The sequence below is a fragment of the Protopterus annectens genome, chromosome 1.part1, assembly GCF_019279795.1.
Source record: "Protopterus annectens isolate FY-2018-M chromosome 1.part1, PAN1.0, whole genome shotgun sequence".
Taxonomy (NCBI): Eukaryota; Metazoa; Chordata; order Ceratodontiformes; family Protopteridae; genus Protopterus; species Protopterus annectens.
The window spans coordinates 512,159,396-512,177,458 of record NC_056726.1 but is presented as its reverse complement, the minus strand read 5'-3'; the positions used below and the strand labels follow the sequence as shown (position 1 = coordinate 512,177,458).

Genomic DNA, 18,063 nt, shown 5'->3' with positions numbered 1-18,063 from the left:
AGCCAGTAATCAAGGAGCCTCAATCCTCACCACAGACACCAAGAAAAATGGATACACACAGTATTTTCAGATGCAGTTCCCTGCACCAAGCACAATTTCCCTTAAGAGCACACAGGGAGCACACTGCCATCCTAGGGCTGGTTTTCCTCTTTCTCACCAGGCCCCAAATAAGACCACACACTAACTACAGCTGTAGAGTTGAGCTTTCAGCTGAGAGTTTCAAGTCAAGTCCTCCACCACCATCTCTGTGAAACCAGTGTACTCTGTTGCTGCTCCAATTAGCTGACACACATACTCTTTGAGATTTGATTTTGACACACACACACACACACACACACACACACACACACACACACACACACACACACACACACACACACACACACACGCACACTTGGGAAAGGCTGGCACAGATTTACCACTTATACCCTCTCTGCCCAGACTATAAGGTAAATGCTCCCACCAGAACACTCAACTCAACTCTAAGGCTCTTACAAGGGTATCCAATTATATTGAGTAAAATTAATACTAATACAAATGGTAGTGTTTCACCAGTGCAGCAAGGCTTTCAGGAGTGGCCACAGTGACACCAAATAAATATAAGTACTCTCAAAGGTAAAAAAAAAAATCTCTAAAATCCCAGTCTCACTAAAAGTTTAAATGTATTTAATAACAGATAATAAAATACCATGAAAATACTAAATATATATTTACAATAGACACCAGAGTTTCTGTGACACCTGTGCACTGGCCCAGTAATTAAGAAGAGTCAATCCTCACTACTAGCATCAGTGAGGGGCATCCACACTGGGAGGATAACAAGTACACACACAGTAAAGTACAATTTCCCTTAAGAGCACACAGAGATCACAGTCAGTCTGGGGGCTGGTTTCTCCCTTTCTCTCCAGATCCTCAATAAGACTCCCCACTGGAAGAGCTATAGGGTTCAGATCTCAGCCGAGTAGTCAGGCTGAAACCTCCAGTACTCTCTCTGTCCAACCAGTGCTTCATGTATCTGATTAGATTTATATACAAACACACAGACACTCCTGGGGAAGGCTGGAACATGTTCACTAGTTATGTTCCCTTCTGCCCAGGCTATAAGGTAGCAATCACTGCCACCAATTACTCTTATCAGCTACTCTAAAGGCCCTTACCAAAGATTTCCCAATTCTATGGTGCAATGTTACTGTTATCCAATTAGTAAGTGTGACTGAGACTTGAAGGCCATTTAGGAGTGGCCTATACAGTGTCACCAAATACTTGCACATACTCTAAGAGCTTAAATTATCTCTACATAAAACAGCCACAGTTAAAAGGTATAAAAATATTTAAGAATAAATAATAAAAACATAATCATTAACTCAAAACAATGACATTAGAGAATTCAGAAATCGCAGAAAATACTTTAAAACAACATTGCAAGACAGTCTGACATAAATATAGAAAACAGCTAGAGTAATCTGACTATATTCCTATCTATCTTTAAGAGAAATTCTAAGTTTTAGATCATACTTACAGAGCAAGGCACAGTGCTGGTGAGCTGTTGTCAGATTCAGAACAAAATACAAAATGTTATACTTTCTTTTTGAGATAGCCCTTAAATTGATAATACACATTACTGCTGAGCCATTTCAGATTACATCATTCTTGTCTCTTCTCTGATTTAGTTCACAGGCTAACAGTACTTAAAAGTTAACATTTCTTTTTGATCTGTACCCACCAGGAATGCACAGCATTAAAAGACACTTTACATGTGAAACCTATTAATTATCTCTGTCTTAAGACAATAGATAGAAGCTCCTAGCCCAGATACGCTGTCTCCTAGCTTGAGATAAACTGGCTTTATAACACATTGTACAATTCTTTATTTATTAGCTGAATTTCTTAGAGTTTGTCAGTTAACTCTGTATGTCCCAGTTTTCTACCATGAAAACATACATTACATAGACATAGAGTTTACAGACATTTCTGCTTTCTTCCAGCAGGGTGCACTGTGGTTATATTTTTGAAGCTCAGCACATAACAGTTTTCTTATATTTGTAAAACAAGCCTGTGGATCATATTAATATTTACAATGACCTAGAATTAGTTACACAATTCTATCTAGCTAGGCTGGCAGCCTTCACATTTTATCACAGTTTCAATCACAGAAAATATTAAAAATAACACAGATGGAAAGATTCACACAGATACAGAAAAAACAATACTTAACTTATCTCACTATATTTTCCTGTCTGATTATAGAATTACTGTTCTCTAGTTCACTTACTAGAGCAAGGCAATATGATGTGGGTGACTGATCCTTCTTTGTCGGGTTTCACAGACAGACTGCTGAGAGCTAAGTGATATCTCTCATTAATATCTAAATATAATTTCAGTGCTGGCTATAGAATGACATTACATTCTGTCATCGGACTCTGGTTCTCACACTACCCCCTTTACTAGAAGCTGGACCAGAATCTAGCATATAGGTGTCATAATACACACACATAGAGACTTGCTAAGATATGTTATACCATTTGGAAGCTATAAAACCATTTCATAAACTTCAACCCTTCCAAGGTCGCAATTATTTCACCCCTAAGGACAATATAGTAGGATTCTTAGTCCTGGTTTTCACAGACATTTTGTCTCTGGCTGCAATCAAAACTGTAAGATACAATCTTTATGGCCTAAACCAGGTAATTTCATTTCAGAGTATTTTTCAAAGTTAGCTGGACTGAAATTAACCTTTTCTCTTCCAGTATCCTCTGTTGCATTATATTAATTTCAACAGTTACAATACAGTCTGACATAACAGGCATATTTCTTTTCTGTCCAGCAGGATCCACTGTTGGTTCATTTTTTAACACAAACAACTTTACAAATACATTTTCAACACAAGCATCTGTACAAATCAGTTTGATATACAAATGACATATAATTCTTTACAAAACTCCAGCTATCTATGCTGCCATATGTTACACATTCACTGTCCTCCTTCTCCTGGCATAGCTGGCAATACCACACATCATCACAAGCAGTATGGTGAAACCAGAGCATTTTAATTAAGAAAAATAAAACTAATCTGTGCAGTAACAGGGTCTAGTGAGTTGAGTAGAATTGTTGCCTCACTATACAATTCTTGGCTGAGATAGCTTCTGTGTGGTATGTAGGTCCTTCCTGAATCTGCATGTTTTTTTCACCATACACACTGGTTTCTTCCAACATCTAAAAGGTATACCCTAGTTAAACTGGTAATCTTCGAAATCACAAATTGCTCATATGTCTGAATGTAGTGCAGGCATATGTGGGTGTGTTTCTGTGTATGCATGTGCATATGGGCTTGTGTATGTGTGTGTGTGTGGGGGGGTGTCTGTGTGCAAATGTGTTGGTGTTCCTCCTGAAATAGACTGGCATATATTTATTCCCTGTTTTGTAACCAACAGGAGACAGGCACTGCCGAGAACCAGTTGGGAGTTGGCTGGGTTATGTAATTGTTTTTACTGATTGCAAATGGTTTTAATTGGTTAACCAATTGGATTGGTGGCTCAATCTAGAAATTAGGCATTTAAGTTGTTAGGTGTCAGTATGTAGTTGTTATTTTACATCTGAAGAAGTTCAGATAGTTTAGGATGAAAAAACATGGTGATAAAGGTAATGTGTTTTAATAATTTAATATTTTATTATTTTGTCTAATAAAAAAAAGTTTTTGCTCTATTACTCTTGTGGTTTCTGGTTCTTGGCAGGGCCTGTTTCCTGTTGTTACAAGCTGTTGTTAAGTTACAGCAATTTCTGCTGGTGTTGGGAGCTGTATTTTTTCTGTTTTTTTTTTTTTTTGTATTCCCTGTTTTGTGCCCACTGTCAACTAGCATAGGCTGCAGCTCCCCAGTGACACTGAACTGCATCAAACACAACTCAGTGAGTGCATGAATGAATAAACCAGCCATATGTCTTAAATACATATTACACTACATTGAAGGCATGGGATAGTATAACTGATATGACTGATAACAGAATCAGCTGTATATTAGCAGGACATTGTACATAGTAAGGGTTTTTTTTGAGTCACAGCAGACTTTGTAAGCTTACAACATGCATACATACACACAAATATTTCAAGCATGGGCACTAATGCCCTACTAGCCTGCGAATATAGTAAAACACTTGTTCTCATAAAAAAGTGTCTGTCTGTTCTTAAAAATATCTAAAGTAGTACTTGCTTTAATGTAATTTGGTAGTCTGTTCCATGCACCAGCTGCTCTCTCAGAAAACCAGTTATACACTTCTCATTCCTACAGAATCATCTACATAGGTTGTCTGATGATTCTCTACTACTTTTTGATAAATCCAAATATTCCCAGAGGTAGTTGTATCTAAATGGCCGATATACCTGAACTAGAGCTCATCTTAGATATCTGTAATAGACACTGTACAAGTTCAGCTATTTTAATCTCTCAGAATAACTTAAATGTTCAGATCCATGGATGCCTTTGGTATATTTCCACTGTACTGTTTCTAGTTTATTTATGCTTGATTTCTTAAAAGGTTTCCATATAGTTATTCGATACTCAAGTCTGGGTCTAATGTAATGAACAAATGATGACTTCATCATTTCTGATTTCCTAGACTTTATAAATATTTTTATGCTAACTACAGTTCTATAACTATCATGAACATATTTGTTGATATGATTAGAAAAACTCAAAGCTGGCTCTACCCATATACCAAGGTCCTTAAATGAATCTCTAGTTTCCATCAGTGTGTGCCATTTTAAATATTCACATTTCAATTTACGTCTCCCAAATCTCATATACTTAGTTTTTGATGTATTTATCAGCATATTATTCTCCTGTGCCCAAACGGTTAATTTAGTCAAGTTCTTTTGCAGACATGCCTTATCTTGTCTTGTCAGCACAACACATTTTTTCAGTTTTGCCCACCACTACATGAAATTGTTTGTCTAGAAATTAGCTAATTGGTATTGGTTTCCAGAAACTAAAATGCACTAACTACTAGGCGTCACCATTGGTAATTGTTTGAGATTTTATAAGTATATATCACAAGTAGTTGAAAAAGCCCACATAAAACTAGGCCCTCTCCACCAAATTAAACTCACTTGACCAATACATCCAGACAAGCCATTGCCAGGACCCACCTATTATCTACTGTAATGTATACATCTGTATTTACAAACCTCAAAAAGACAGACTTAACTAAGATAGAAACATGCTACCATAAAATTGCAAAATTCGCCGGAGGCCTACCTCACAGAACCCACCAATGCATCCCTCTTGGGCAACTAAAAATAGCTTGAATTACCCAATCACTTATCTTTCAACCAACTCATCCAAACTCAATCAATTATATAAAAATGAGGCACTCGCAATAATAGTTAAGCACTTTTCGTTTATGATAATTCACAAACTTCTTCAGACAGATACAAAATAATGAAAGGTATGTTTAAATACAATTGATTAACCAATCAACAAAGCATAAAAAACACAATGTGACCACCCACTTTTAAAAACAAATAACTCTAACAATTAATCAAACTAAAGTTACTCAAACAATGTTAAAAATGCATTTAAAACAAGTTAATCAAAATTAACGAGTTAGAGTTTTAAGCTTTAGGATGCTACTTATAGTGCATCCTTCATTTAAGCCAGGAAGATTGTAGGCGTTCAGTCTGATTTGCCATGTAAGTTCAAGTTCATCCAGTCTAAGCACATCTGGGCCACCTCTTGGGTTACTAAACACTTGATCGATAACAATAAAGCTAAAACGATGGTCAGGGTATTGTTCAACATGTTTAGCTAGAGCATTTTCAAGCTTATGTTTCTTAATTGCATACAAATGCTCATAAATACGGTTGCGAAGCTTTCTTTCAATCTTGCCAACATAAAAAGTTGGACAATACTGACACAAAGCAAGATAAACAACCATTTTTGAATTACAATTATTTCTCCATTTTAAATTATATTGTAAGTTGTTTACACAAAATCTATTAGATTCCAAGATGTAAGCACAATAGTTACAAGCTTGGCATTTATACATGCCTGGTGTTCTAACTAGGTTCACACTGCTATTTTCACAATGTGCTTTAAGGTTCTTACCTCTTCTATAAATTACTAATGGACGTTCACCTACACTTAAATGAACACTGTTGTCACTTTTGAAAATGTCCCAATTTTTTCTCAAGATCTTAAAGCAATCACTACTATTTAAGTTGTAAGTTGTTATAAAAGAGGTATTATACTTATTTGTTTCATGTTGTTGAACCTCAATTTGGTCAGAAGAAGTGTTAGTAAAACCACTTACACTGTTAGGACTACGAGCAAAGTTATTCAAAAGAGGTATATAAAATTGAGACTGTCGTTTCAAAGAAACTTCATCTATAATTTCATTGATCAAGAGTTCTGGATAACCAGGGGCCAGGAACATTTCCCTAATGAAATCGCATTCACTACGGAAGACATCATCCACGGTGGTAATGCGAGCTGCACGGACCAATTGCCCTTTAATGATAGCACGTTTCTGATGGTGCGGATGGCAACTTGAATAATGCAACATTGAGTTGCAATAAGTTTTCTTCCTATGAATGGAAGCTGTGTATCTATTTAATACACTGTCCTTAGTAAGGGTGATGTCCAAGTAAGCAATAGAAGTAGAGTCAAAAATATATGTAAACTTTAAAAAGGACATAGTAGAATTAAAGTAATCAACTAATAATTCGCTACATACTGCATCTCCATCAAGTAGTATAAAAATATCATCAAGGAACCGAGTGTAAAAAATAATATGTTCCTTGAGGTTACAGTTGTTAAATACATACAAATGTTCCCAATAAGCCATGACCATATTGGCAACACTGGCCCCACAGGGTGAACCCATGGCTACTCCGACCTTCTGGAGAAAAAACATTCCTTCAAAAACAAAAAAATTGTTGTCAAGGATTAAGCCAAGTAATTCCTCAACCAACAAAATTTCATCTGAAGAGCACCCTTGAAGTTTCAAAATTTTTTTTACCCATTCTGAAGCTAAAGCATGGGGAATGCAAGTATATAAATCTTTCACGTCAATGGTTAAAAAGTTGAATCTGGGCTTGAACTCTAAATCATTAATGTTCTTTAAGAACGTCCATAAATCTTTACATATTTGTTTTATGTTAACCAAATACTTTTGCAGAATAGAGTCAACAACTTTAGCACATGCATAAGTGGGAGAACCTCTGCTGTCAACCAATGGCTGCATAGGCGGGTTTTCTAGATTCTTATGTATTTTGGGTATGCCAAATAAACATGGAAATCTAGGAAAAGATGTAAACATATAGTTGTAAATGTTTTGAGTGATTCTCCCTTCAACTTACAACTTAAATAGTAGTGATTGCTTTAAGATCTTGAGAAAAAATTGGGACATTTTCAAAAGTGACAACAGTGTTCATTTAAGTGTAGGTGAACGTCCATTAGTAATTTATAGAAGAGGTAAGGACCTTAAAGCACATTGTGAAAATAGTAGTGTGAACCTAGTTAGAACACCAGGTATGTATAAATGCCAAGCTTGTAACTATTGTGCTTACATCTTGGAATCTAATAGATTTTGTGTAAACAACTTATAATATAATTTAAAATGGAGAAATAATTGTAATTCAAAAATGGATGTTTATCTTGCTTTGTGTCAGTATTGTCCAGCTTTTTATGTTGGCAAGACTGAAAGAAAGCTTCGCAACCGTATTTATGAGCATTTGTATGCAATTAAGAAGCATAAGCTTGAAAATGCTCTAGCTAAACATGTTGAACAATACCCTGACCATCGTTTTAGCTTTATTGTTATCGATCAAGTGTTTAGTAACCCAAGAGGTGGCCCAGATGTGCTTAGACTGGATGAACTTGAACTTACATGGCAAATCAGACTGAACGCCTACAATCTTCCTGGCTTAAATGAAGGATGCACTATAAGTAGCATCCTAAAGCTTAAAAGTCTAACTTGTTAATTTTGATTAACTTGTTTTAAATGCATTTTTAACATTGTTTGAGTAACTTTAGTTTGATTAATTGTTAGAGTTATTTGTTTTTAAAAGTGGGTGGTCACATTGTGTTTTTTATGCTTTGTTGATTGGTTAATCAATTGTATTTAAACATACCTTTCGTTATTTTGTATCTGTCTGAAGAAGTTTGTGAATTATCGTAAACGAAAAGCGCTTAACTATTATTGCAAGTGCCTCTTTTTTACTCTGCTCAGCTATTTGTTTTCTCAGTTTGTTTGTGCTTGGTGTTTTATAAAATCAATTATATATCAGCCTAAAAAATGTCCATCTCTCCAAACCTTTGTACTTACAGAAACTACAAATAGAATACTGAAATCCACCAACAAACTACTGCTAAAAGTGTCAAAAAACAGCAACAGCTTTGGGGATGCTGTTTACTCAAACTGCATATCTAAGTCATGGAACCCCATACCATAGGCTATTCTGAACTCTAGCAACCCCAAAACATTTAAAAATCTGTTTAGAACATGCCTGACTGACAACTGGCTATGGTCCTGCCCAACCCTAGGCTGAACACATTTTTTTCTCTTTTTCTCTACTTTCCTCTGCTCCTCCCACACTTCTTTTCTTTTAATAGTCTCCTCAATCTTCCTACTATGACCTCATCTATACCCTGTATCAACCACATGCTTTTGAGATACATCAGTCTATAGGATGTCTGTGCTACTTTTCTTATCGATTAGAGAATCAATGAACATTTCTACATAAAATATGTAATGTTGAAAGCATGGATTGCTTTGTATACATTGTGACTAACCTATTTTTTTAAATATTTAAAGTATTTTGTTTTGTTTTCTCTATGTGGATATTTCTTCCTGGGTCTTAGATGAAAATGGACTTCCAGCCCAGTCGGACCTCCCGGTACAAAAAATGTCAAATAAGTAAGTAAACAAATAAATAAGCAAATAAGCTTGCAACCTTGGCAGTATGAAAAACAATGCAACACTGCTGTTGAATAAACACAATATATATACCCATGTAGTTTAATCTCTTTATTCTGCAGAAATGAAAATGTCAAAACCATGGCCAGGATGCTAGCCATGCAATATACTGTATAGTTATATGAATGCAGACATCTGTACTCAGAATATAAATATATTCATACATGCTGTGCACATGTACACACTCAAATGTATCTCACAAACACACACACCCATATAATATTGCATGAATGTAGGTATATCTACACACACACACACACACACACACACACACACACACACACACACACACACACACACACAAACACACACAGATATGTATGTATGTGTGTATGTCTGTGTGTGTGTGTGTGTGTGTGTGTGTGTGTGTGTGTGTGTGTGTGTGTATATTTATTTTACACATATTATATATGCATATATGTATAGATAGAAAGACAGTAGATATAAATCATGTGAAATGCCGTATAAATCCATTTTATTGAAAAGCAAAATAAAACATTAAATACTGTAATACTTGCTTTATAGAGGATGAAAATGTAACATAGCTAGAACACTATTTTTTTTCTTTCGTCGTGCTGAACTATTCAATGCAGTGTTATATCAGGACACATAACTGGTGTGACTTTGAAAAGTTAAAAAAGATTCATATTTTTAAAAGTGCTGTCTAACCAGATTCCATTCAGACTTGTTATACTAGGCTGTATGTATGCATATGTACGTGTGTATGCATGTGTGTGTCTGAACACGGGAGAACAGAATTAGCGCACACACACACACACACACACACACACACACACACACACACACACAAACGTGTCTCAGAATGAATTTACTGGGTAAAATATTAGACATTTGCTAACCTTTAACAATTCTGTATAAGAAAGTTAGACATGTTATTGCTATGAACTGATTCTGAGACAGTATTTGTAAAATCATGGTCACATGAGACTTGCTGTGTAGAAGCATAAGCAGCTATAAATCCTAGTGAGATGTGAATTCCTCAGAGGCAGTTAATTACTTTAAGGATAGAAAGTTCACTTAGGGACAGACCTGAGTAGCAAGCTTATGGACAAACACACCATTAGTATACACAAAAATAAAAAATCTCACACACGCTTATGTTTGCATGTATAAAAGTAAATTATGGGTAGGCTACTTATTTAAAACATTGACATCTGACAGAAGCATCACAAATGTATTTATGCATGCTATATTTATATAAATACTGGATATTAAGGACAAAATCAATATGATTTTGTTTAACTGTGAAAACTTATTGATTTCCTGTTGTTATTGCACCTCCTCTTATCAGGTACAGCTGATATGGGCATTCCTTATCAGTATATTAGTATATATAGATATATAAGCTAGTTCAATAAAGGTACTTTAGTAATAACAAGAACAAGAAAGCACGACTTTTGTAATCTGCCTATGAAAATGCCTCATACAGAAGCCAGTCTGCCTCTGAAGCATGCTTTTTCCCTACTTGTCTGCAGAGATCAGCAATTATACTATTACAATCCAGCACCTCGCGATACATATCATGACTTAGTCCGCTGCCTGAGACTATGCACTGAGAATGACTCTCACAGACTCTTGACTTTTTACAAAGATTAGGAAGGAAATTTTTTCAAGGATCTGCACACATCTACTGCATTCTGATCAGTAGGTGTATCCTACTAGGCATACATCCTCTTTATGGATACCAAAGGTAGTATATTTTCTGACTACTGGAAACTTAATCATGGCAGAAGGGAATAATTTACACTGTTTATATAAAACTGCCACTGGATCTTTTTAGTAGCTTAGGCAGATGGGATGTTGATGTACTTTTTCATCCAGAGTATGAATACTGCATGCCTACACTATTTACTTCAATGCCTGTACTGGAAGAAGAATCTAGGTACCTGGATGGCAGTTTAACCTGAACCCACTGTCATTCTAGCATTGCCTAAAAAAGCTTTCTTGTTCTTGTTATTACTAAAGTACCTTTATTGAACTAGCTTATATATCTATATATACTATGACCTTGAGCAGTATCCTACCTTCACCAAGAATGATGCCACAATACAGAGATAAGATGATCAGCTTTAACAATTGGCTTAAACACTGGTGTCATTCAAAGGGGATCCAGTGTCTGTCTGCCTGGGATGACATGCTGGACAAGCCACGCTGCTTCGCAAGGGACGGCTTGCACCTGTCACCCCTGGGATTCCGGATATTGGCAAAGGCTCTTGCCACCCCCATAGTGCCTTTTTTAGGCAAGGCTCAAATTCTAAACCTACCACCCTAGAACACAAAAAGGAAAAAACTAAGGGTAATGCTGCTCAATGCCAGAAGTCTAAATCTCAAAATGCACGCACTCGAGGCCCTTCTCAGTATGGAGAACATCGATGTCTGTGCTGTGACAGAAACCTGGTTCAAGGCTCCTGAGAGCACCCCAGCTATCAGGTTTTACCTCATATCATGCATTCCGCCCCAAAATCTGGACAATACCAAGAAAGGAGGGGGTATCCATATTCATCAAGGACACCCACACCTCAAGACTGGTGGCAACGCACGATGCATCGGAGACCATCCAGGTGCAATTAACCATAGGCAAGACTGCTCTGCAAATTGTAGCATGTTACAGGCCACCCTCACAAACTCAGGAACCTCACATGGCCTTCCTGAAAACACTAGAGGGATAAATGTATCACCAAACACCATCATACTAGGTGACTTCAATTACCCTAATATAGACTGGGAACACTACTCAAGCCCAAACACCCTAGCCCAAAAGTTCCTGGAATTCATAAACTCAAATGCCATGGAACAACTAGTCACCATCCCCACAAGAGGAGATAACATACTTGATCTCATCATCACGAACATAGGAGCACAATGTTCAACACCGGAGGTGTACCCCTCACTGGTGAGATCAGACCACAAACTAATCTCGCTGGAGGTCCTCATCCCACCCCACCTGAAATAAAAGACCACAGTAAAGAACTTCTCAAAAGCCGACTTCACACTTCTAAAGACTAGTGTGGTCTCCTTTAAGGCCCCGAGCCGCGGAAAACAGTACTCAAGCCGCTGAATCACTTACAAATGCCTTCTACCAGCACCTGCAGGACTGCATGGATAAGGCAATCCCAAGCAAAACAAAGACTCTTTGTACCAAAGGCAAGCGTCCAGTCTGGTGGACCCCAACCATAAACAAACTCTACAACAAAAGGAGGAAGCTACTACAAGATAGAGCAAAATCCTTAAAAGGTAAGACACCCTTGATCACTATAAGTAAAAACTAAGAGCTCTCATAAAATCATCCAAAGCAAATTTCGAGAGAAAAACAGCTAAAGACTCAAAAGACAATCATAAGGCCTTCTTTAGCTATGTTAGAAACCTGGGAGGAAACTCCCAGATATGCTCAGAGCTTGTTCAAAATGATGTGAAGATTACTGATCCTACAGACATTGCCAACATACTGGCTGACAGGTTCAGTGCAAACTTCTCCCCTCCCCAAAAGGAGAGATATCTATACCAAACGATTGCAGCCCCCAAACATCTCCAGCGCCCAAGTGAGAACTGCTCTCTCCAAAGCAAAAAACACAGCATCCATGGGACCTGATGGTGTCCCCGGCTGTGTGCTCCATGAACTCAATGAGGAATTAAACCCACAGCTAGGACAGCTGTTTAATCAAAGTCTTACCTCTGGATACGTGCCCAGGAGTGGCGCACTGCAACTGTGGTACCACTTCACAAAGGCGGTGCCTCCACCGACCCTGGAAATTACCGCCCATTAGCTTGACAAGCCTTATCTGCAAAGCCATGGAGAGGATCATAATGGACCTCATAAATAAAGACATAGGGAATTTGCAGACTTTGGATCCAACCCAGTTTGGCTTTGTCAAAGGCAGATCATGCCTTTTAAACTTGGTTGACTTTTTCAAACAGTCACCAAAGCCATTGATGAGGGAAAGGCAGTCCATACAGCCTACCTCGATCTGGCTAAGGCCTTCGATACAATACCCCATTCGGGTATCATTGAAAAACTCATCAGCTTAAATGTCAACCCATACATCACAAGATGGGTTGCAAACTGGCTGAGTGACAGAACCCACAGGGTCAGAGCTGCTGGCGCCATGTCAGACTCAAAGCCTGTCACAAGTGGTGTCCCACAGGGCTCAGTCCTGGGCCCACTCTTGTTTGGCATCTACTTTTCCAAGTACAAGCAAACACAGGAGGGTTATGGCTGACAAAGTTTGCAGATGACTGCAAACTGGGCCATAGTAGAAAACACATCTGACACAGATATCCTTCAGAAGGGTCTCACAGAAGCGGATAACTGGTGCCAGAGCCACGGCCTAAAGTTAAATGCCAAAAATGCATAGTCATACCCTTCGGGAAAAACAAGGTTACCCCTAGCTACCAAATAGGTGGCAATCCACTGAGCACAGAAGAAGTTATCAGGGACCTGGGGACCCAGGTTGATAGTAGTCTGTCATTCGACACCCATGTAGCTAAAGTAGTTAGGAAGACCTTCTACATTGCCCACCTTATCATGAAGGGATTCTCATCTAGATCAAGGGAGGTCATAGTCTCCCTTTACTCATCACTCATCAGACCAATGATTGAGTACAATGCCCCATTCGGAATGTATCTGACCCGACACTTGCAGCAGCTGGAGAGGCCACAAAAGTTCCTCACCAAAAGGATAAAGGGTCTCAAAATCTGTCCTATGCTGCCCGACTGAAAGAACTCCAGCTCTATTCAGTCGCCACCGCTTGCTCAGAGGTGACCTTTGCCTAACATACAAGGCCATGTCAAACCCAGATTTGATGAATATGCTTCACCTCAAAAATCTAGATCCATCAGAGCCACAAGGGCGGAGACTTAAACCTTGACACGGCTATTAATAGGACGTGCTGGAGGGATAGATTCATCACCCAAAGACTCCCTATGCTGTGGAACAAAATCCCGGTACATGTGAGGCAGAGCACCTCGCTGGCCTTGTTCAAGAGAAATCTTGACCAATGGATGGGAGATCGCAGATATACCCCAGGGATTACCTCAGTGTCACTGCTCGACAGAGGCACAGCAAAATAATGGGTATAGTTCCCCATACTAAAGGGGTGGCGTAAGCCACAAAACGATGGGCTAGGCTTGTAAATGCCCTCGGGCAGATAGCCTAGTATGAACCTATGAACCTATGAACCTATGAAAGGTTATTGTGTTACCTGCTGAGCAACTGAGACAAACAAAAGAAAAAAATCAGCCTATTAGAGCAGTGCTTTATGCTTTTTGATTTCATTAAAGCTGATTAAGTCACTAAGTAACATATTTTATATAACTATTTTATTCTCTTTCACGATACATGTTTCCTCCATTTACCTCACGCTGAAAAGGGGCATTTTTCTTCCCCTACTCTCTGTGTCCACACAGCTTCAGGTTTTAAACTTCATTTCTTAAGTACTGGATTCATGCTGCCCAGCAATTAATGCAGAGCTAAAGTTCTGATTTGTTAGTGAACTGCTTCCTTTGTCACGGGGACATGGGTTTCATTCTTTCCACATTCACTTGTCTGCTCTGTGACTTTGAGAAAGTCAGTTAACCCAACAGCAGTACAGTGCTGCCCCTGAAACAGGACAGTTTGTCCAGTGGGCTTTCCTGACAATAAATAGTTAAAAAATACTTATGACTGAGTGAAAAATGGCACAATCGAAAACAAAACAGACACATTTGGAACTCAGTGCAGTCACACCAGTGTCTTGGTTGTATTGTCTTTTCTGCATTACAGTGGCAATTAGGTTATTTCATCTGTAAAGAGAGGATAGTAGAAATATTTCTCTGAACATCAAAATCTCTATAGCTTCAGGTTGAGCAGCTAAGCATTCTTGTAGGATCACATTCAGTTTATAGTAACTTTATATAGTATAAAATGCAATGCATGCCTAGCAGGTGTTAGCTGCTACATCCAGCCTTTCGCAGTGCTCACAGATATTTCCAGTTTCTGGCAGTGGCTGTTCCAAGTAATGACGTATACAAATGCCTTATTCAGATCAAAGTCACACCTAAAATCATGGTACCTTTCTTGAAGGAAAGAATTATAGATGGCTAGATGTCAAATGAAAAAAATATAGTAGGTAACATTGATTCACAAAAAATATGTCAAGTTATACAGCTCTGATACCGAATTTATGACCAACACTTGATATTTCCACAGAAATAATTTTAAACTGCATTAATCACTGTAGTTAAAGAAGAACTTTTAGAAGCTACATGCTTCACAGAGGGAAGAACTTTTAGAAGCTACATGCTTCATAGAGGCTTACATTACTGTTGATAACTTGGTCATAAAAGCAGCCTTCTAGAATAATATTTAAACTGTAAAACAGGGACTGTATATCTTTCCTTTTTCTTATAATTATCCAGCTAATCAATGTGGTGTCAGTGTGCTTTCTCCCCTTAGTTTTGCAAATAGAAAATCCAGTGTATGTAATGACATCGGTATATTACCTGACATATTTTTCATTTAATACAAAATACTATTCTATGTGATTTCAAAATCCTTTCTTTGTGAACTAATCCTGGGATTCAGAAAGACTCTCATCACTGTCACTAAGTGCTGTGGCTAAAGTGGGCTTTCTGAGATCACAGAAAATGTTTTTTTTAGAAACACGATAGACACAATGAGGAAATTCCTCATTATACGTTTATTTTCATGTCTCTAAATTGCATTGTGGTACTGCTGGTTCTAATCAGCATGTTCCTGTGGTATTCACCTCTGGTGGCCCATCCCATTGGGTTGGCACAGGAACTGCCCCTTAATGATTCTCACACAGACACACACACACACACACACACACACACACACACACACACACACACACACACACACACACACCCCCACACCCCCCCCCCACACACACACGCACAGACTTTTGTTTTTCAGTTTTCTTTTTCTTTTTAATATATTTTACACTTGCTAAACAGCAGAAGCACTGCTTAGCTAGTGTAAAATAATGGTGTCCACACACACACACACACACACACACACACACACACACACACACACACACACACACACACACACATACACACACACACACTCCACCAATACCTGTCTGCTAAATTCCTCATCACTTTTCTAATGTGATCTCATCCATTGAAGGCAATGGTTGAATGTAAACTTTTGGCCGAGTTAATTAATTCAGCTGGCCAAGCTAACTTACATAGCCAAGTGACTGTCTGAATCACTCTGCTCCATAAATGTATCACTGCAGCATTTTTGTGGAGAAGCACATAGCAAAGTAACATAGGTTGCTCACCAAGGAAGATCTTGTTAACATATAGCTCAGGCCAGAAGATGTCCCACTGTGGTGCTCCTACAGGCCATCTAAGGCCATTGCAGTGATCCTGTCTATGAATCACTAACAGTAGTAGCAGCCCATGTTAAGGTTTACTGCTGGTGGCAACTCTTCCTGAATATGCCCCAAAGTATACTTAATTCTGGAAGGGAATAGGTCTCCTTTTGCTTAGTTTTTCACTTATTACATTATCCTTCTACAAAGAGGCCTTAATTAAAACTGTGACCGAAGTGCAGCATCAGAATAATAACATTCACTATAATGTTTGGCACACAGACTGCTCTGGTTCTGGTCTCTCATGCTCCTTCATGTTACAGAACCCTGAGATGTAACCTCCTTATTTATTTGGGGCATTCTTTCAATGGGATACAAATGCATTTCAGACCACACACAACATGAGACGGTGAACATACACAACATAAGCCAATGAGCCCACTCAATATGAGCCAGTGTGAACACAAAACATGAACCAGTGATCACACACAACAAGAGCCAGTCGAACACACAAAATGAGTTGGTGAGCACACACAATATGATGCTATGAGCATACATGAGTCATTGAGTCCACACAACATAAGCTAGTGAGCACACGCAACATGAGTCAGTGAGTACACACGAGTCAGTGAGAATGTACAACATGACCCCCAATGAGCACAGACAGCATAAAACAATGTACAGTGAAGTGCTTCACTGAAAAAAAATATATTAATATTAATTTCACGGTCAGCAACACTCAGCATTTTCTCACAAGTGGAATAATATAATCATCTTTGCACTTCTCATTTATTGTTTCAGAGTACACCCTGTTTATAATGAACTGTATTCTTTCACATGTCACATAGTAAAACTGTACTAGACATGGCCTATTCATATGTGTCTGACCAAACAATGCATCATCACACTAATGAACTTTGACAGATGCAGAGGTCTTAAAGGAATTACTTGCTGTACTGCTATATTCTGCATTTATATTCTCATCATTATTACACTGTGACTTAATTTCATGTTCTTTGTCATGTCTGTTTGAAAATCATACTAAAATTGACTGTTGCTTACATTTTAAATTACTGTATGCTCTGACATGTGCTGCTCAAAGACTGTTGTTATGTGTATTTGTAACTGTCAATTTAGATACCAGCATTTTCAAATGAGGATTCATATTTATCCCAACAAAAGATTTAATTACAAAGACACGATCCTCAAACTAAAACTAAGGAAATAAAATTTTGAATTTATATTTCCAGAAAATACAACTCTAGCATTAAGGAACCCTCATTACTTAACCCTCCCCGACATCAGACTCTCATTTTGTATGAAGGAATGGTCACCACAGACATTCATAAGTGGTGGGGTGATAAAATGTACATGTTTTTCAATAAAACTATTGAGCAACATGAGACTCTGAAAGAACTCTACAATCAGCATGTCCCTGTCATGAAAATGCATAAGAGGGAGGGTTGCTTTTAATACATACTACTGACTGTTTGAATAAGATGCTGACTGAGTTATTAAATGAGAAAGTATATCGTATTGTTTCACTTAAGGAGCTGTATTGTGCATATAGGAAGATCGATATGATGTAACATAATTTATCATTCACTCATTCAGTTCATGTAATAATGCATCATGGTGTTACATGATGTTGAATTAAATATTTATTAGTATCTCTTGGTAAAGAAACCTAAAAAGCACATGATATTTGGCATCCCCATGGTCCATAATGACCTCACACACCTACTTCTTA

General features: G+C 38.0%; 1 protein-coding gene across 2 annotated transcripts in view; it reads right to left on the bottom strand.

Moving 5' to 3' along the window:
- PDE7B (phosphodiesterase 7B) overlaps positions 1–18,063 on the bottom strand; it is a 2,106,446-nt gene that overhangs the window by 1,868,749 nt on the left and 219,634 nt on the right. The window lies entirely within an intron of this gene.